The sequence below is a fragment of the Colobus angolensis genome, unplaced genomic scaffold, assembly GCF_000951035.1.
Source record: "Colobus angolensis palliatus isolate OR3802 unplaced genomic scaffold, Cang.pa_1.0 Scaffold589, whole genome shotgun sequence".
NCBI classification, from domain to species: domain Eukaryota; kingdom Metazoa; phylum Chordata; class Mammalia; order Primates; family Cercopithecidae; genus Colobus; species Colobus angolensis.
Window position 1 is genome coordinate 303,379 of NW_012119476.1, and position 7,119 is coordinate 310,497.

Sequence of the window (7,119 nt, forward strand, 5' to 3'; positions counted from 1 at the left end):
TAAAGGATTTTATTTCTCCTTCACTTATGAAACTTAGTTTGGCTGGATATGAAATTCAGGGTTGAAAATTCTTTTCTTTAAGAATGTTGATTATCGGCCCCCACTCTCTTCTGGCTTGGAGAGTTTCTGCTGAGAGATCTGCTGTTAGTCTGATGGGCTTCCCTTTGTGAGTAACCCGACTTTTCTCTCTGGCTGCCCTTAACATTTCTTCCTTCATTTCAACTTTGGTGAATCAGACAATTATGTGTCTTTGAGTTCTTCTTCTCGAGGAGTATCTTTCTGGTGTTCTCTGTATTTCTGAATTTGAATGTTGGCCTGCCTTATTAGGTTGGGGAAGTTCTCCTGGATCATGTCCTGCAGAGTGTTTTTCAACTTGGTTCCATTTTCCCCGTCACTTTCAGGCACACCAATCAGACGTAGATTTGGTCTTTTCACATAATCCCATATTTCTTGAAGGCTTTGTTCATTTCTTTTTACTCTTTTTGCTCTACACTTCTCTTCTCACTTCATTTCATTCATTTGATCTTCAATCTCTGATACTCTTTCTTCCAGTTGATCGAGTGGGTTACTGAAGCTTGTGCATTTGTCACGTAGTTCTCGTGTTATGATTTTCATCTCTATCAGTTCTTTTAAGGTCTTCTCTGCATTGATTATTGTAGTTATCCATTCATCCATTCTTTTTTGAAGTTTTTTAGTTTCTTTGCACTGGTTACATAGTTCCTCCTTTAGCACTGAGAAGTTTGATCTACTGAAGCCTTCTTCTCTCAACTTGTCAAAGTTATTCTCTGTCCAGCTTTGTTCCATTGCTGGCAATGAGCTGCATTCCTTTGGAGGGGGAGATGCGCTCTGATTTTTTGAATTTCCAGCTTTTCTGCACTGCTTTTTCGCCATCTTTGTGGTTTTATCTCCCTTTGGTCTTTGATGATGGTGACATACTGATGGGGTTTTGCTGTGTGTGTCCTTTCTGTTTGTTAGTTTTCCTTCCAGCAGTCAGGATCCTCAGCTGCAGGTCTGTTGGAGTTTGCTTGAGGTCCACTCCAGACCCCGTTTGCCTGTGTATCAGCAGCGGAAGCTGCAGAAGATAGAATATTGTTGAACAGCGAGTGTTGCTGTCTGATTCTTGCTCTGGAAGCTTCGTCTCAGGAGTGTACCCAGCTGTGTGAGGTGTGAGGTGTCGGTCTGCACCTAGTGGGGGATGTTTCACAGTTAGGCTACTCAGGGGTCAGGGACCCACTTGAGCAGGCAGTCTGTCTGTTCTCAGATGTCAACCTCCATGCTGGGAGATCCACTGCTCTCTTCAAAGCTGTCAGACAGGGACATTTACCTCTGCCGAGGTTTTTGCTGCATTTTGTTTAGCTATGCCCTGTCCCCAGAGGTGGAGTCTACAGAGGTAGGCAGGCCTCCTTGATCTGTGGTGGGTTCCACCCAATTCGAGCTTCCCAGTGGCTTTGTTTACATACTTAAGCCTCAGCAATGGCGGGTGCCCCTCCCCCAGCCTCGCTGCCGCCTTGCAGTTATATCTCAGACTGCTGTGCTAGCAATGAGGGAGGCTCCGTGGGTGTGGGACCCTCCAGGCCAGGTGTGGGATATAATCTCCTGGTGTGCCATTTGCTAAGACCCTTGGTAAAGCACAGTATTAGGATGGGAGTTACTGATTTTCCAGGTGTTGTGTGTCTCACTTTCCTTTGGCTAGGAAAAGGAATTCCCTTCCCCCTTGCACTTCACAGGTGAGGCGATGCCTTGCCCTGCTTCAGCTCTCGCTGCTCGGGCTGCACCCACGGACGAGCACCAACTGTCCGACACGCCCCAGTGAGATGAACCCGGTACCTCAGTTGAAAATGCAGAAATCACCTGTCTTCTGTGTTGCTCACACTGGGAGCTGGAGACTGGAGCTGTTCCTGTTCGGCCATCTTGGGCGCACACCTCACAGTCAATTTTTTCAAACTCTGTTAGTTACATGCTTGCTAGTCTTCTATTTTGAATGAGTAAAGCCCTACGTAACAATTACTAATAATCATATATTTAGTGCCACTTAAGGCTTTAAAAATCATATCCTTTGATATTTTCCAATAGTTACATTTCTTTATTCCTTTCTTAGTCCTCTCAATTTTCTTCTTTATTGACTGCAAAGAAGCATTTATACAGACGTCTGTTCACTGGAAGAATCTCGGACTACTGGCTACATTTAAAAATCATGACAAAACCAAACTGAGTAAGTTAAGATATAGTTAAGAGGCTGACAATGAAGTAGAGATGGCCAAATCTTTGATAGGACCACATGCTGTTGCTTTCTACTTTTCATTCCCTGAATCACAGTTAAGAATGCACTGACCATCACATTACAGTCATTTTCTACACAACAAAGTGTAAGTATTAGAGAACACTAACAAATACTTCATACTATGGAATGCAAGAAGGAGAATAGCATTCATTCATTGTAAGTAGAATCTTGCTGGGCAAAGAATGTAAGAAGAACAGAAATTTCATGAGACACAGTGATAAGGTGATTGCTAAAATATGCATAATAAGAGGTAAGAATAATTCAATAACAACTTTAAAATATCTGTTAACTAGTGTCTGTAAACCAGAGTAATCTCAAAGCAAAACACACCTAAAAGTTCTCACAGAATTCTGTGAAGATTTTTTGCAGGGGAGGAATTTGGTGTGAAGAGGGCAATGCATTTGCAATGAAATTTGACTTCTACGTGAGCAAGACATTCTTAATGTATTTTTTTTTTTCCAAGACCAAGTCTTGCTCTGTCGCCCAGGCTGGAGTGCAGTGGCATGGTCTCGGCTCACTGCAAGCTCCACCTCCTGGGTTCACGCCATTCTCCTGCCTCAGCTTCCCAAGTAGCTGGGACTACAGGCGCCCACCACCACGCCCGACTAATTTTTTGTATTTTTAGTAGAGACAGGGTTTCACTGTGTTAGCCAGGATGGTCTCAATCTCCTGACCTCGTGATCCGCCTGCCTCAGCCTCCCAAAGTGCTGGGATTACAGGCATGAGCCACCGCACCTGGCCCTTAATGTATTTTTTAAAAAGTTATTTAAAAGGAACTCCAATTTATAACATTTTCCCACGAAAAATCCAAAGTTAAGTCATTTTACTCATGTCAAGCATGCCACTCCTCAGCAATATTTTTGGTCACCTACACTCACAATTTATAAAAAGAAATTTAGTTTATTGCCTCAAGGAAATAAAGGATATCCATATTTTCCAAATTGTTGTAAAAAGAAATCATTATAGAAACAGTGTTAAGGGCTAGACGTGGTGGCTCACGCCTGTAATCTCAACACTTTGGGAGGCCGAGGCAGGCAGATCACGAGGTCAGGAGATCGAGACCATCCTGGCTAACATGAGGAAAACCCATCTCTACTAAAAATACAGAAACAAAATTATCTGGGTGTGATGGCAGGCGCCTGTAGTCCCAGCTACTCTGGAGGCTGAGGTGGGAGAATGGCATGAACCTGGGAGGCAGAGCTTGCAGTGAGCCGAGATTGCGCCACTGCACTCTAGCCTGGGTAACAGAGCGGGACTGTCTCAAAAAAAAAAAAAATATTAAATTCTAGTGACTTCCTAAATCAGATCTATTCAGTTTGCCTTATCTAACCCAGGTTAACCTACTGCCAACTTCCCACCTGCAAACACAGGTACAGGTATGGTCTTCTGGAGTCCCTAGTGGACATGTGATAGCTAGTGATAAAAGTTGCATGAGAAAACTGAAGTTTAATACTTAAAATAACCAAGTGAACGAAACAAACCCAGAACAGAAAGTAAAGCCTCTAGAAGAGGCACTGCCAAATTTTAGCAATGTCTATGTATTTTAAACCTTGGATGCTCAAAATCCAATGTTAAGTATAAATATCAGTTTGGGGAAAAATTATATCTAGTCTTTAACCACACAAGTTTTCTTTGGTTCACCTTAAAAAAAGAATATTTTATTCAATTTAACATATAAGCAAACATATGTTCATTTATTTTCTTTTGTTTCTACTCTCCTGCACTCTCTCACTTACTTGTTTCAATAGACAAGAAATGCACCATATCCCCCCACCTGGATGGGTGTTTTAACCGAAGAACAAGCATATCGACTAAAATCCTCTGTTTGGAAACCAGCCCAATTCAAGGAGAGTTCTGATGCACTGCGGTGTATTTTTTGGCAATAAGCGGGTCAGCAGCTCAATAGAGGTGAGAATTTGGGGAAAAAGTGGTCTCTCATCTCTTTTCTTTTTGAGGCACTCTACCATTAATCTGTTCATGGCTTTTGGACAGTTACTCTGTACCTTACTGAGATCTGGAGATAGGTATCCTCATCCCATCATAAAAATTATCTGGTCCCTGTTGTTGATGTTTGAATAAGGTAATTCTCCAGTCATCAGTTCATATAGAACAATCCCAAATGCATATACATGTGACTGAAAGCTGTATGAATTTTTATCTCGCATTCTGATGACTTCTGGTGCCATCCACAAAAAGGATCCAGACAACTGTTCAAACTGATGGGACCCACTCCATTGAGATTTCACTGTGGCTAGACCAAAATCACCCATTTTCACTGTGAGGTCTTCATGAAAAAATATATTATTACTCTTGAGGTTTCTATGGATGATTGACTTGGCGTGTAAGTAATCCACGCCCTGTGCAGTCTGTTGTGCAATATTCATAAGTTTGATCATCTCAAATTTGGTCTCAATGATACGGAGATGGTAATACAAGCTGGAGCCTTCACACCACTGGGTAACAATAGCCAGTTGTGGCTTTGTTGAATAGCCCATGAAGAGTAGGATACTCACATGTTATGTTTTCCTGAGCACTCTTCCTTCATTTTTGAAGGCTTGTAACTGCTGAGGTGTAGGTGCTGTCACATTCAACATTTTCACTGCCACATCACCATGCCACTTTCCCTTGTAGACTGTTCCAAATGATCTAGATCCAATTCTTTGTCCCACTGTAATCTGCCCATCAGGAATCTCCCAATCATTGTTCCAGTCCTGTCTACCAAGCATTTTCATTTGATTCCTGTCTTCTGAGGATGAAGATGACTTCCTTTCTCACTGAAGTCCAGGAGATTTCTGTAAGGCTTTCACGTTAGTGAGTGACCCAGGCAGGGGGTGTGGCAGACAAACCTGTGGTTGATCCTCCATCACCACGAAATGCTTGGTCTCTAATCAAGTCATCAATATCGACAGGTTCTTCTGTGCTTATATGCATATTGGGAGCTGATGAGGACCGGTTTCGCCCAAATTGATTTTGATGATCTTCATCTGCTGGCCGGAAGGGCTGTGGAATTGGAATGGATTTTAAAGGAGACAGATTGGTAAGAATTTGGGGCCCAGTAGAGTCTCAGCGGGGTGCAGAAGGGGATGATCCAGATGTAAGGGCAGTCTCTGCTAAGGAGGCCTCTTCCTGTGGTATTGAATGGCGTTCAAAGAACTTGGAGAAAAACAACAAATCAAGTTGGTCATAATTAACACGTATCAGTGGAACCTCTGTACTACAATGCTGGTGAAATTTATAACCACATGTTTGACAGTAGAAACCCTGGAAAAGCAGCTTTTGACAAAAGTCACAAAGTGCTGAGGTGAAAAATGTTTTTTGTATAAAGTTGAGTGTTGTAAGTGGAACATTCTCCAATGCTTCCACATTCAATTCTTCTCCAGTAAGCCAGGAAATACCAGTGTCCTAGCCAATTGGTTTCTTCTCTCCATCCTGAATTATGTAAACAGCACAGCACTCTGGGATTAAACCTCTCATCATCAGTGCTTTCTTTAGACTGTCTCCGACTGTAATTCCACACCTTGCAGACACCACTGTCCTCTGTTTGTTGGGCAGGAAAACTCTAACAATAGGTTTTTGTGGTGACTTGGGGTTGCTCCAGGCCACATCTGTGGAATTTTGAAAAACTGAAAGAGATAAAGGTAGCACTGAAAGGCTAAAAGAGGAAGAAGATTTAACAGTGTCCATTGATGCAGAGCTAGAAACAGAAAAATCAGTTCCGTTCCCCAGAGATTCCAATAACAGTTGTTCTCTTTGTTGGAGTGTATCTAGCTTGCTGGTGTATTCTTCACAGGCCTGCAGATATATTGATGGTGGATTATGCTCCCCACCAAATTTGTCTAATAGGACACAGGAACATATGTTCCTGTGTCAACTTAATTGATTATTTGTTTGATATTCCACACTTTATGCTATTTGTCTTACTGGTTCTTTATTTTCTTCACTTCTTCGGGATTAATTTTTATTAATCATTTGTTCTCTTCTGTCGGTTTAGAAGTTAAAAGTGTGATTTCTATACTTTTGGAGGATAACCTCCTCGGGAATGTCAGAGTCTGCAGCCGAAGAGGCCACAGCTCCGGCGCCGGCCTCAGGCTCCATGTCCCCATTGAACAGAGCCTCGCCAGGCGCCGTGCCACTGCCACCACCACAGCCACCGCTCAGCAACGCCATCTTATCATATGTTTTCATTTATCTGGGATAAATGCCCCCAAATTCAGTTACTGTGTCATGTGGTAATTGCATGTTTAGGTTTTAAAGAAACTTTCAAGCTGTCAAGGACAAGGCAGGTGAAGGCAGTCAAGGGCAAACCAATAATAGCAATAATAATAATAGTAATAATGATAAGGTAGACTCACTCCAAAAGGGAGAATACTAAGGATGCTGGACAAGGTCTTAAGAGTGACACAGTTACAAGACAAAACAAAACCTTTATAGCTTTTTTCTTAAGCTGATCAGCAGTGCAGCTTAAGAAGAGTGAAGTTAAACAGAATGGTGAAACTCCTTTACTACTCCTCCTGATGCGCTGACTACCAGAGCAAGATGACTTGCGGAGGGCAGAGCAAGATGGCCGAATAGGAAGAGCTGCAGTCTCCAACTCCCGGCGTGAGCAACACAGAAGACAGGTGATTTCTGCATTTTCAACTGAGGTACTGGGTTTACTTCACTAGGGAGTGCCAGACAATCGGTGCTGGTCAGCTGCTGCAGCCTGAACAGCAAGAGCTGAAGCAAGGAGAGGCATTGCCTCAACTGGGAAGCACAAGGGGGAAGGGAATCCCTTTTCCTAGCCAGGGGAACTGAGACACACAACACCTGGAAAATAGGGTAACTCCCACCCCAATACT

The 7,119-nt window shown here is 42.8% G+C and overlaps 1 pseudogene; it reads right to left on the minus strand.

Moving 5' to 3' along the window:
- Nucleotides 1-4,022: 4,022 nt before the first annotated feature.
- LOC105526310 lies at nt 4,023-6,448 on the minus strand (annotated as a pseudogene).
- Nucleotides 6,449-7,119: the final 671 nt, after the last annotated feature.